Raw genomic sequence first — 14397 nt, forward strand, 5'->3', positions numbered from 1 at the left:
CTTTTCTCCCAACTGCCACCACCAACCCCTGCAGGACTCCTTCCTTCCCCTTTCTTGCTGCCACTACGTGCACACACATACATGCATGTGTACACACATGCACACACATACACGCAATCTCCCTAACCCCAGATGAGCAGGAGGAGAAAGAGGAGGAGGAGGAGGAAGAGGAGAAAAGGAACAGAATATTGGAACCCCAGAGGTGGGAAGGACTTCAGAAATCAAAGTGTTCAAACTCCTGTGTGGTGGGAAAACCAAGGCCCAGGGAAGTAAAGGTGGAGGCGGGACTGGAGTCCAATTTTCTTAAGAGTTCAATGCGATTGTCTTTTACCTAGTGAGAGGAAGACAAGGGGAAGGAGGTGAGGAGTCTACTGTGACCCTAGCAAAGTGGCCACCACCTCATGTACTCCCATTCCAACCTACCGAGATGTTGCTTTCTCTTTTTATATAGTGTAGGAAACTGAGGCTGGGGAAGACATCATCATTTATTCCAAGGAACTAGGCAGGGCCATCTCTGAAAAGGCAGAGCCAGAATTCACATCTTCTGGTGCCTGACCCATACTTCCTATTCTGTACTGTGACAGATGAAATGGTTGTGTTCAGGAGGCCTTCCCTGAAAAAGATACAGTGCTCCCTGGGTCCAGGGAAGACCATCTCTGGGACTCAGGCAGCCTAGATTTCAGTCCCAGCTCCACCTCTCACTGAACTACAGATGCCCTTGGGCAGGTTGCTAAATATCTCTGGGCCTGGGTGTCCTCATCAGTGTGACCTGTGCCCTGCCTGCCTCACACCACCAATGAGGCTAAGATGTGCTCCTGAGAACCTCTGCAAACCCTGAGCTACTGAATGTTCTTGGGGTTAACACAAAGAAACCAACATCGACCACCATCTAGCCAAGGGGCCCAGATGCCACGCACTTAGATATCTGCTCACATGGTCCTTCCAAAGTAGCTGCATTTGGAATATTTCAGTCTTACAAATATTACTCTGCATGCATCTGCTGTAGGGCCCAGACTGGAGCAGCAGGAAAACAGATCTCACTGGCCCTGTCCCACACCCCATCCCCAGCTCTCACTGGCCCTGTCCCACACCCTATCCCCAGCGTCTTATAAGGATCCCAAGGCTGGGTGTGAGGACCAGATCCTCTTTTTTCCCCTTTTGGTGGAAAGAAAAGTGAGAGGCAGGGTCCTAGGCCTTCTCTCCCCAGTTCTCCTATCCCAGAACATCAGGCACTGGCCAGGCTGAGCCCCGAGGAGAGGGATATTGATCTGGGAGAGAGGTCAGCGTAGTCCCCAGCTGGATCAGGGCTCTGTGGGATCTAGCACCTGTTAGGATTAGATACCAGAGGAAGAGTCCTTCATATACACATTTAAAGGCAAGTTTATCAGACGAACAGGGATGCAGGAGGGGCAGCATTAGAAACATCAGGAAAATGTGGTGGACCAGGTGCCCGGTGGTCCCTGGGGGTGAGCTGGATACAGGGGCAGTGGGAAATGAGGCTGGCAGATCTCTGGGTGTTAATCAGGGAGCAGGGAAGGAGTGGTCTGAGCTTAGGCCCCTGAGCACACCATAGTGAGGGCTTTGGATCCGGATGACTCTTCCAGAGAAGGGAAAAGGAATGTCGCAGGGAGAAGACAGCTGAGTCTTGTACTTCTTTCTATGCTCCCCACAAGGAGCCCCCTCACCCAGCCCTTGGGGTTTGCTATAGTTTGGATGCTTGTATTGCTTCCAAAATTCATGTTGAAACTGAATCCCCAATGCAACAGTACTAAGAGGTAGGGCCTTTAGGAGTGATTAGCCCGTGAGGGCTTCTCCCTCATGGGTGGGATCAGTACCTTATAAAAGGGCTAAGGGAACTAGCCAGGCCCTTTTGCCTTTTTACCTTCTGCCATGTGAGGACACAGCCACAACGTGCCGTCTTGGAGGCATAGACTGGGCCCTCACCAGACACCAAACCTGCTGGGGCTTTGATCTTGGACTTCCAGCCTCCAGAATTGTGAGAAATAAATTCCAGTACTTTATAAATTACCTGGTCTTAGGTGTTTTGCTGTAGCAGTAGGGATGGACTAAGACAGTGTTCTGCTGCCTGCATGCTCTGTCTTCCCATCCACCTCACAGATACATGAGGCTGACCCCCAACCCCTGCACACTTACCTAATCCAAAACTAGCAGGTTTGGGTTTATAGTAGCCTCTCCTCAAATGCATCTAAGACTTATCTGTAAGCTAACCAGGCACATTAGCAGCCCAGAGACCAACAGAGCATGAGGAAGGGAGCAAAAAAGGCTTTGAAACAGCCAGAATAGACATTCTAAAACTCATGCCCAAAACCTAAATCTTTGACTTATCAGTGAGCCTTGTGACCCCACTCAGAGACTGTTTATTTTTGTTTTAGCCAGAGTCTTGTTATTCATATCCCAACTCACAACAAATTAGAAGAGAGGGGGCAAAGCTACACAGGGACAGCAAGGAGAATGGCAGCTGATGGGTTGAAGGTGCATGAGAGGTCATTAAACCTGGGAAGACCAGGAAAGACAATGTAAAAGATGACTAAATCGGGGCAAACAGACCTATAAAACTGGGTAGATCAACTCTCAACAAAGGGCATTCTTGAGTAGCAGCCAAGATTCACACACATACAGATGACCCAGAGTCATCAAGGAAAGATGACTGTGGTCATTATGAGTTTTCTATTTAGAAGGCATGGAGTATGAAACCCAGGCAGGAAGAGTTTCATGCAAAATGGTCAAACATTTTAGGCAGGTGTTGGCATTCAAAGCTGAGGTCTCAATTATCCAGAATATTCTCTCAGAGCATTTCCGAGAGTGAAGGATGTCCTCATGCTGTCAGTCCTACATGAAGTGAGGCCTGTCCTATCCCTGACCCTGTTCAGGGAGCACACACGTCTTTAGTTGTTCATGCCTTGTGGGGAATACAGACAGTCAAAAGACCGGTGCTTTTGACACAAAATAGGTCACTTTTGTCCACCCCTTTCTTCCTTTTAGCTGGATAGCCCAGAGGAAGGATCAATGAAGTCCTTTGTTGGAGAGACTGAGAAAGCTTTATGGGAAGGGGAATGGTTTCAGCCATGCATAAACAAGTATAGAAATATAACAGGCCAATAAATGGAAGTTGCCACTGAGGCACAAAGACATACTACACATAAGAAGAACAAAGTTGGAGGTTTCATGCATCCTGATTTCAAAACTCACTACAAAGCTACAGTAGTGAAAGCAGTGTGGTACTGGCATAAAGACAATCATATAAACCAATGGAATAGAACAGAGAGCCCAGAAATAAAGTCTCACAGTTACAGTCAAATGATTCTTGACAAGAGTGTGAAGACCACTCAGTGGGAAAATGACAGCATTTTCAACAAATGATGCTGAGAAAATGGAATATTCCTATGCCAAAGAAAGAAGCTGGATCCTTACATTGTACCATATATGAAAATTAACTCAAGATGGATTGAAGACTTAAATGCAAGAGCTAAGAAAATAAAGCTCTTAGAAGAAAACATAGGGTAAAATCTTCATGTTGTTGGACTTGGAGATAATTTCTTGGTGATGATGCCAAAATCACAGGCAATAAAGGAAAAAATAAATAAACTGAACTTCATCAAAATTAAAAACTTCTGAGCATCAAAGGACACTATCAACAGAGTGAAAAGGCAACCGATGGAATGGGAGAAAATATTTACAAATCATACATCTGATAAGGGATTAGTACCTATAATATATGAAGAATTCCAGTAAATCAACACAAATGAAACTAACAACCCTACTCAAAAATAAGCAAAGGAGTTGAATAGACAATTCTCCAAAGAAGTTATACAGGTGGCCAAAATGCATATGAAAAGATGTTCAACACCACTAATCATTTATCATTGTGATACAATATTACTTTTGGATGACTATTTGTATTGACATACAAATATTACATTTGGATGACTATTATCAATAAAACAGAAAATAACAAGTATTAGTGAGGATGTGGAGACAGTGGAAACCTTGTGCATCACGGTTAGAAATATAGGATGGTGCAGCCTGCATGGAAAACAGTATGGTAGTTCCTCAAAAGATTAAAAATAGAGTTACTATGACCTAGCAATTTCACTTTTGGGCATATATCCAAAAGAATTGAAAACAGAGATTCAAAGAAATATTTGTACACCCATGTTCATAGCAGCATTAATTTTAACGGCCAAAAGATGCAAACAACCCAAATGTCCATCAACAAATGAAGGGATAAATAAAATGTAGTCAAAACATTTAATGGAATATCATTCAGCCTTAATAAGGAATTCAGGGCTGACACATACTACAACAGAGATGAACCTTGACATTATGCTCAATGAAAGAGAATTTTTGAGTGGCAAGAAACAAATACATAAGAAAAGAAATAGAGAGTTCACTAGATTAAAAGCTCACATTGAAACCCTCACCTCTCATAAGCAACAGTCCTTGATCATTGATGCCCAGTCTTGCTGCCTTTTTTCCTTAGAGCCTGTAGCTAGGGCTGTCATAATAAGGACCACAAACTGGGTGACTTAAGCAACAGAAACAACATTCTTGGCTGCCATTCAAGAATGCCCTTTGTTGAGAGCTGATCTACCCTATATGAATGGAACCATATAGCATTTGTCCTTGACCCAAATGCTGTATGGTTCCATTCATATAGGGTGCCTAGAGTCGTCAAAATCATAGACACAGAAGGTAGAATAGTGGCTGCCAAGGTTTGGAGGAGGAGGGCTTAGGAGTTGTTGTTTAATGGGTACAAAGTTTCAATTTGAGAAGATGAAAAGAGTTATGGAGATAGATGGTGGTAATGATTGCTCAACACAGTGAGAGTACTTAATATTACTGAACTCTGTTCTGAAAAATGGTAAGTTATACATTATATATATTTAACCACAATAAAATGTATAGGAAAAAAAGACATAATATACATACAAATTACAAAATAAAGAGCAGATTTGAAAAGGAAATACTAAGAACTGAATTTGCAATTCCAAAGACTCTATAAGGGGGATACAAAAAGATTTTGTAAACATTTATTTAGACAAATCTTTGTTGCATTTTCCTAATGATGGGGGAAGGGGTTTGGGGCAAGCAGCCTTGAGCTTGCCCCTTGCCCCAAGTGTAGTTTCGGGTTCAGGAGCGTTGGCAGGGAAACGTGGAGAGCTGGGAGGCATGCCCCTCAGTTGGGGCACCGTGGACCAGGGTCGGACTCAAGTCAAAAATACATAAAGGGCAAGAGCCTCTGGCTTCCTCGCTGCTTCTCACTCACTTCCTTCCCACTTGAGAACTGTTAAGTCTGGCGTCCAGGAGCTGTGGTTCGAGGAGGGAGGAGGAGTTGTAGGGAGCAGGAATGTTTTGACTTGAGTAGGATGCTCCTAAGAAGGCTCTGGCTCTTGGGCCTGAACAGCAGAAGGCTGACTCTTCTCTGTGGATGTTCTGGTGGAGTATGCAGGTGGGGGTAGTTGGGAGTCGTTGGTTTGGGATTGGCCTGCCCCCTAGGGGTTGGGCAAAGATTGTGGGAGTGTTTCTTTAGCATGTGTTTATGTGAACTAGATGTTGGCCACGTACATGAAAAAGATAGTGTTGAGATCTTCCATCCTGTTCCATATGCTCCCTAGGGGGATTGGGTCCTCAGCTGACAGGATCTGGAAGTGAACTGCTGGAAGTGTGGAGGCTGTGGAAGAACTGAAGTGGCCCACGGCTTAGGGATGCAGTGCTTAGTGAAGAGTGCACAGGGAAGGTTCCCAGGCTGGGGGAATCCTTCATACTCTACCAGGGCATCCACAGGGAAGATGCCTTATGCTTGATCCAGGCCCATGAGCCTGAGCCTTCGTAAGAGCATCCTACTAAAGGCAGAACTTCCGTGCTCCCTACAACTCCTCCTCCCTCCTCAAATGGCTGCTCCCAGGGGTCAGACTTAGCAGTTCTCGAGTGAGGAGGAAGAGAGTGAGAAACATGACAAGCTGGATACATTCCCTTTTCCCAAGGTGGGTAGGCCCTGCAGCAGCCCTAGCTGGGGGTGGGAACTGCAGGGAGGAGAAGTCTTACATTTGCATGAAGACTGAAGTGTTGCATAATCTATGGCCTTGGGCATTACAATATCCAAATTGAGACTGTGTTTTCAGACTAAAAGTGGTAGCAGGGATTTCTATGGCTTAATTGTAACCAGAAGACAAGGGAAGGATTATACCCATTGAACAAGTTGCTTAAGTCAGTTGATTAAGAAAATTGCTTTTAGGATTACGTGCCCTGAGTCCACTTTACTCCATCTACAGTTCACAGTAAGTGGAGGGTCAGGCCCCTACTTATAGATCCGTAGCTCCTGTCTCCCATAGGCTTTAGGCTGTGCCCTCACTGAAGATTCTGGAAACCAGAGTCTTGCTTGGAATCTCAGAGCCAGCTAATCCCACTAGCTTCACAGCCTTATCTTCTGACCACACTTATGTATGAGTTCCTGTGCAAAGCTCAACTCTCTCATCTTCCTGCCCTCATGGGGCTGTGTTTGCCCTGCCCCATCCAGCTTCCCATTGCCCCTCCTTCTCCATGCTGCAGGGCCCATGTAAACCAACACCTCTCTGTTCTCAAGCTTTCCATCGGCTGACTGTCCACCAACTGTCATGGTGACTAGGTTGTCCTGCAGGCACCTTCTTCCTTGGCAGCTTCTCCCAAAGAGGCTCTTCCCTCTCCATGCCCCCTGGGGTTTGGGTCAGAATTCTCCTGTGCTTCCTGGCTGCTCAACTGAACTCCATGCAGTTCCTAGAGGGGCACACCCTCCCTCACCTTCAGCTCTCTGAGCGCTGTTTCCTCAGAAGCACGGACTCCTAGCCTGGGAAAATCCACAGCCCCAGTGTACTCCCCATTTATCTCTCTGAATGTGATTATTGACTTGGGGTGCATCTGCCTTAGATGTGAGCCCCTTGAGGGTGGGGACCTTGGTATCTTACTTGTGTTTATGCCTACAGTGACTGGAGCAAGTCAGTGAATGTAGGTGGTGACTGGCGTTTCAGAAAATCCCTCTTGGGGCCAGCATGGGGGTGGATAAGAAGGAGGTAGCTGATGCAGTACTTTAGGCAGAGACGGGTGCTGAGCTGAGTGGGTGGAGAGGAGTGTCCTGGCTGTTCTTACTGAACTGGAAGCATGCAGACCGGTGTGGCTTCCCCCACAATTCTTCCCACCTGGGGTCCTGCCCCCACCCCTTAGTGCTCCTTCTCCTCACTCAGCTCCCAGTTCCTATGAGTGCTCACTGAGTGCCTGCAGCCCTGAGTGAGAAGCAGCCTTGAGTTTGTTCCACTCCCAAAGGGACTGACATTGTTTCTAGGCTAGGTCAGTTGGCAGGCCTTTGGCTGAGGAAATGCAGCACTGTGGCAAGCCCTGAAGCATAGAGCATTATGGGCTGAGGATACCAAATGGTCTTCAGCCTGGAACCCTCGAGCTGCCCCACAGAATCACAGTATTACATACAGAAAATAAGCCCCTTTTATGCGGCTGCCTGGGTGTTTCTCTGTCTCCTTCCAGCATTCCCCACCCCAAGGAAAATCCTGGGCATGTTCCATGTGCCTCTGGCTGGCTTCCACCCTGGGCACCGCAAGCTCTTCCTGAAAAACCACTCTCAGCCAGTCTTCCTGCTGACAACTTCCCTTGCCAGAACAGTGAGGGGTAAGGAGGCTGATGATTACCAGTTTGTGCCAGAATTATTGGGTAGGTCACATCCCAAATATGATCTACATTGTTTTACTAACTGTGTGAGCTGGCTTTATGAATCCCATTTTTAGGTGAGGAAATGAGGCTTATTGTCAGGTCTCTGAGCCTAAGCTAAGCCATCATATCCCCTGTGACCTGCATGTACACATCCAGATGGCCGGTTCCTGCCTTAACTGATGACATTCCACCATAAAAGAAGTGAAAATGGCCTGTTCCTGCCTTAACTGACGACATTGTCTTGTGAAATTCCTTCTCCTTGCTCATCCTGGCTCAAAAGCCCCCCTACTGAGCACCTTGTGACCTCCACTCTGCCCGCCAGAGAACAATCCCCCTTTGACTGTAATTTTCCTTTATTTACCTAAATTCTATAAAACGGCCCCACCCTTATCTCCCTTCACTGACTCTCTTTTCGGACTCAGCCCACCTGCACCCAGGTGAAATAAACAGCTTTATTGCTCACACAAAGCCTGTTTGGTAGTCTCTTCACACAGATGCGAGTGAAATTTGGTGCCGTGACTCAGATCTGGGGACCTCCCTTAGGAGATCAATCCCCTGTCCTCCTGCTCTTTGCTCCGTGAGAAAGGTCCACCTACGACCTCAGGTCCTCAGACCGACCAGCCCAAGAAACATCTCACCAATTTCAAATCCAGTAAGCGGCCTCTTTTTACTTTCTTCTCCAACCTCCGTCACTATCCCTTAACCTCTTTCTCCTTTCAATCTTGGCGCCACACTTCAATCTCTCCCTTCTCTTAATTTCAATTCCTTTCATTTTCTGGTAGAGACAAAGGAGACATTTTATCCGTGGACCCAAAACTCCGGTGCCGGTCACAGACTGGGAAGGCAGCCTTCCCTTGGTGTTTAATCATTGCAGGGAAGCCTCTCTGATTATTCACCCACGTTTCAGAGGTGTCAGACCATGCAAGGACGCCTGCCTTGGTCCTTCACCCTTAGTGGCAAGTCCCGCTTTTCTTGGGGAGGGGCAAGTACCCCAACCCCTTCTCTCTTTGTCTCTACCCCTTCTCCGCTTTTCTGGAGGAGGGGCAAGAACCCCTCAACCCCTTCTCCTTCACCCTGAGAGGCAAGTCCCGCTTTTCTAGGGGGCAAGAATCCCCAATCCCTTATTTCTGTGCCCTGACCTCTTATCTCTGCACCCCGATCCCTTATTTCCCTGCTCTGACCTCATATCTCTGTGCCCTGATCCCTTATTTCCGTGCCCCAACCTCTTGTATCTCTGCACCCTGATCCCTTATTTCCACACCCCGACCTCATATCTCTGCGCGCCGACCCCTTTCCTGCTTTTCTGGAAGGTAAGAACCCCTGAACCACTTCCCTTCATGTCTCTACTCTCCCTTTTCTTTAAACTTGCCTCCTTCACTATAGGCAACCTTCCACCCTCCATTCCTCCTTCTTCTCCCTTAGCCTGTGTTCTTAAGAACATAAAACCTCTTCAACTCTCGCCTGACCTAAAACCTAAGTGCCTTATTTTCTTCTACAATGCCGCTTGACCCCAATACAAATTCGACAGTAGTTCTAAATAGCCAGAAAACGGCACTTTCGATTTCTCCATCCTACAAGACCTAAATAATTTTTGTCGAAAAATAGGCAAATTGCCTGAGGTGCCTGACGTTCAGGCATTCTTTTACACGTTGGTCCCTCCCTAGTCTCTGTGCCCAGTGCACAGATTATTATTTGGGACGATTATTATCATCCCAAATCTTCCTTCTTTCCCTCCCGCCTGTCCCCTCAGTCCCAACCCCAAGCGTCACTGAGTCTTTCCAATCTTCCTTTTCTACAGACCCATCTGACCTCTCCCCTCCTCCCCAGGCTGCTCCTTGCCAGGCCAAGCTAGGTCCCGGTTCTTCCTCAGCCTCCGCTCCTCCACCCTAAAATCTTTTTATCACCTCCCCTCCTCACACCTGGTCCGGTTTACAGTTTCATTCCGTGAGTAGCCCTCCCCGACCTGCCCAGCAATTTCCTCTTAAAAAGGTGGCTGAAGCTAAAGGCACAGTTGAAGTTAATGCTCCTTTTTCTTTATCAGACCTCTCCCAAATCAGTAAGTGTTTAGGCTCTTTCATCAAATATGAAAAACCCAGCCCAGTTCATGGCTCGTTTGGCAGCAACCCTGAGACGCTTTACAGCCCTAGACCCTAAAAGGTCAAAAGGCCGTCTTATTCTCAATATACACTTTATTACCCAATCTGCTCCCGACATTAAATAAAACTCCAAAAATTAAATTCCGGCCCTCAAACCCCACAACAGGATTTAATTAACCTCGCCTTCAAGGTGTAAAATAATAGAAAAAAGTTGCAATTCCTTGCCTCCACTGTGAGACAAACCCCAGCCACATCTTCAGCACACAAGAACTTCCAAACGCCTAAACCGCAGTGGCCAGGCATTCCTCTAGAACTGCCTCCCCCAGGAGCTTGCTACAAGTGCTAGAAACCTGGCCACCAGGCCAAGGAATGCCCACAGCCCAGGATTCGTCCTAAGCCATGTCCCATCTGTGCAGGACCCCACTGGAAATCGGATGGAAATCGGACTGTTCAACTCACCTGGCAGCCACTCCCAGAGCCCCTGGAACTCTGGCGCAAGGCTCTCTGACTGACTCCTTCCCAGATCTTCCCGGCTTAGCGGCTGAAGACTGACGCTGCCCGATCACCTCGGAAGCCCGGTATTCCATCACGGACGCCGAGCTTTAGGTAACTCTCACAGTGGAGGGTAAGTCCGTCTCCTTAATCAATACGGAGGCTACCCACTCCACATTACCTTCTTTTCAAGGGCCTGTTTCTCTTGCCTCCATAACTGTTGTGTGTATTGATGGCCAGGCTTCTAAACCTCTTAAAACTCCCCAACTCTGGTGCCAACTTAGACAATACTCTTTTAAGCACTCCTTTTTAGTTATCCCCACCTGCCCAGTTCCCTTATTAGGCTGAGACACTTTAAATTATCTGCTTCCCTGACTATTCCTGGGCTACAGCCACACCTCATTGCCACCTTTCCCCTCAGTTCAAAGCCTCCTTCACATCCTCCCCTTGTATCTCCCCACCTTAACCCACAAGTATAAGACACCTCTACTCCCTCCTTAGCGACCGATCGTGCACCCCTTACCATCCCATTAAAACCTAATCACTCTTACCCCGCTCAATGCCAATATCCCATCCCACAGCATGCTTTGAAAGGATTAAAACCTGTTATCACTCGCCTGTTACAGCATGGCCTTTTAAAGCCTATAAACTCTTCTTACCATTCCCCCATTTTACCTGTCCTAAAACCAGACAAGGCTTACAGGTTAGTTCAGAATCTGCGCCTTATCAACCAAATTGTTTTGCCTGTCCACCCCATGGTGCCAAACCCATATACTCTCTTATCCTCAATACCTCCCTCCACAACCCATTATTCTGTTCTGGATCTCAAACATGCTTTCTTTACTATTCCTTTGCACCCTTCATCCCAGCCTCTCTTTGCTTTCACTTAGACTGACCCTGACACCTATTAGGCTCAGCAAATTACCTGGGCTGTACTGCCACAAGGCTTCACAGACAGCCCCCATTACTTCAGTCAAGCCCAAATTTCATCCTCATCTGTTACCTATCTCGGCATAATTATCATTAAAACACAAGGGCTCTCCCTGCTGATCATGTCTGATTAATCTCCCAAACCTCAATCCCTTACAAAACAACAACTCCTTTCCTTCCTAGGCATGGTTAGTGCAGTCAGAATTCTTACACAAGAGCCAGGACCGCACCCTGTAGCCTTTCTGTCCAAACAACTTGACCTTACTGTTTTAGCCTAGCCCTCATGTCTCCGTGCAGTGGCTGCTGCCGCCCTAATACTTTTAGAGGCCCTCAATATCACAAACTATGCTCAACTCACTCTCTACATTTCTCGTAACTTCCAAAATCTATTTTCTTCCTCATACCTGACGCATGTACTTTCTGCTCCCTGGCTCCTTCAGCTGTACTCACTCTTTGTTAAGTCCCACAATTACCATTGTTCCTGGCCCAGACTTCAATCCGGCCTCCCACATTATTCCTGATACCACACCTGACCTCCATGACTGTATCTCTCTGATCCACCTGACATTCACCCCATTTCCCCATATTTCCTTCTTTCCTGTTTCTCACCCTGATCACGCTTGATTTATTGATGGCAGTTCCACCAGGCCTAATCGCCACACACCAGCAAAGGCAGGCTATGCTATAGTACAAGCCACTAGCCTGCTTCTCAGAACCTCTCATTTCCTTTCCATCGTGGAAATCTATCCTCAAGGAAATAACTTCTCAGTGTTCCATCTGCTATTCTACTACTCCTCAGGGATTATTCAGGCCCCCTCCCTTCCCTACACATCAAGCTCAAGGATTTGCCCCCACCAAGGACTGGCAAATTGGCTTTACTCAACATGCTCCAAGTCAGAAAACTAAAATACCTCTTAGTCTAGGTAGACACTTTCACTGGATAGGTAGAGGCCTTTCCTACAAGGTCTGAGATGGCCACCACAGTCATTTCTTCCTTTCTGTCAGACATAATTCCTCAGTTTAGCCTTCCCACCTCTATACAGTCTGATAACAGACCAGCCTTTATTAGTCAAATCAGCCAAGCATTTTTTCAGGCTCTTAGTATTCAGTGAAACCTTTATATCCCTTACAGTCCTCAGTCTTCAGGAAAAGTAGAACAGACTAATGGTCTTTTAAAACCACACCTCACCAAGCTCAGCCACCAACTTAAAAAGTACTGGACAATACTTTTACCACTTTCCCTTCTCAGAAGTCAGACCTGTCCTCAGAATGCTACAAGGTACAGCCCATTTAAGCTCCTGTATAGATGCTCCTTTTTATTAGGCCCCGGTCTAATTCCAGACACCAGACCAACTTAGACTGTGCCCCAAAAAAACTTGTCATCCCTACTATCTTCTGTCTAGTCATACTCCTATTCACCGTTCTCAACTACTCATACATGCCCTGCTCTTGTTTACACTGCCGGTTTATACTGTTTCTCCAAGCCATCACAGCTGATATCTCCTGGTGCTATCCCCAAAGTGCCACTCTTAACTCTTGAAGTAAATAAATAATCTTTGCTGGCAGGACTATGCTGAATCTCCTTAGGCACTCTCTAATCAGATGTCCTAGGTCCTTCCAATTCTTAGACCTTTTATACCTGTTTTTCTCCTTCTGTTATTCCATTTAGTTTTTCAATTCATACAAAACTCTATCCAGGCCATCACCAATAATTCTACATGACAAATGTTTCTTCTAACAACCCCACAATATCACCCCTTACCACAAAATCTTCCTTCAGCTTAATCTCTCCCACTCTTAAGTTCCCACGCCGCCCCAATCCCGCTCAAAGCAGCCCTGAGAAACATCGCCCATTATCTCTCCATACCACCCCCAAAAATTTTCACTGTCCCAACACTTCACCACTATTTCATTTTATTTTTCTTATTAATATAAGAAGACAGGAATGTCAGGCCTCTGAGCCCAAGCTAAGCCTTCATATCCCCTGTGACCTGCATGTACACATCCAGATGGCCTGTTCCTGCCTTAACTGATGACATTCCACCACAAAAGAAGTGAAAATGGCCTGTTCCTGCCTTAACTGATGACATTGTCTTGTGAAATTCCTTCTCCTGGCTCGTCCTGGCTCAAAAGCTCCCCTACTGAGCACCTTGTGACCCCCACTCTGCCCGCAAGAGAACAACCCCCCTTTGACTGTAATTTTCCTTTATCTACCCAAATCCTATAAAACGGCCCTACCCTTATCTCCCTTAGCTGACTCTCTTTTCGGACTCAGCCCACCTGCACCCAGGTGAAATAAACAGCTTTATTGCTCACACAAAGCCTGTTTGGTAGTCTCTTCACACAGATGCGAGTGAAATTTATTGGCTGATTTCCACTGCTTGTTTGGGTTGTCTGACTCTGAAAGCTGTGCTGCACCACCATCCCTTCCCTCCAGGGCAGAGGGCATGGAAGGGGCATCCCTCCTGGTGGTGGGTGGACAGTGGCTCTGTTTTGCTCCTCTGCATGGGAGCTCTGAGTGATACAGGAGCTAGAAAGAAATTATTTAGGCAGATAGAAAGGGCACCAGGGTCCTCGCAGATTTCCCTTTTAACAAAAAGCAGCTCCCAAATCATCTCTTTTCTAACAAAGAGCAGTCTGAAAAATCGAGCTGCAAACATAGATAAGCAAGCTGGAAACTTGCACGGGTGAATGCTGGCAGCTGTGCCAATGGAAAAGGGCTACCTGGAAGCCAGGTATGTTCAACATGGAGGCTCCACCTTCCCTTTTCTTTGTCACGACAGGTACATTAAAGAACAAGGTAACATGGCTCCGGCCAGGGAGAACCCATCTGCATAAGAAAAGATTAGGGTGGGGCGGTCAGCTTCTTCCACACTATGCAAATGACGCACCTCATCTGACCAATCTTTTGTGCCCTATGTAAATCAGACACTGTCTCCTCAAGCTCATCTACAAAATCTGCATTTCACCACGGAGGCGGCAACCCATTTTCTCCACGACCCCCATGCACAGAGAGCTCTTCTCTTTCTTTAGCCTATTTAACTTCCACTCTTAACCTAACTCTGGGGGGTCCGCGTGCTAGATTTCCGTGGCCATGACACAACGAATCTTGGGTATTTACCCCAGACAACAATGCCACTTCATGAGAGGGCACAAAGATGTC

General features: G+C 46.8%; 1 long non-coding RNA gene across 1 annotated transcript in view; it reads left to right on the forward strand.

The window, feature by feature from the left end:
* Positions 1-51: 51 nt before the first annotated feature.
* Positions 52-14397, forward strand: part of LOC129137082 (uncharacterized) — a 37234-nt gene continuing 22888 nt past the window's right edge. The window contains exons 1-2 of the long non-coding RNA XR_008539264.2: positions 52-8368; positions 10229-10418. This is a non-coding gene — a long non-coding RNA (uncharacterized LOC129137082). The remainder of the gene's footprint in view (positions 8369-10228; positions 10419-14397) is intronic.

The sequence above is a fragment of the Pan troglodytes genome, chromosome 1, assembly GCF_028858775.2.
Source record: "Pan troglodytes isolate AG18354 chromosome 1, NHGRI_mPanTro3-v2.0_pri, whole genome shotgun sequence".
Lineage (NCBI taxonomy): Eukaryota > Metazoa > Chordata > Mammalia > Primates > Hominidae > Pan > Pan troglodytes.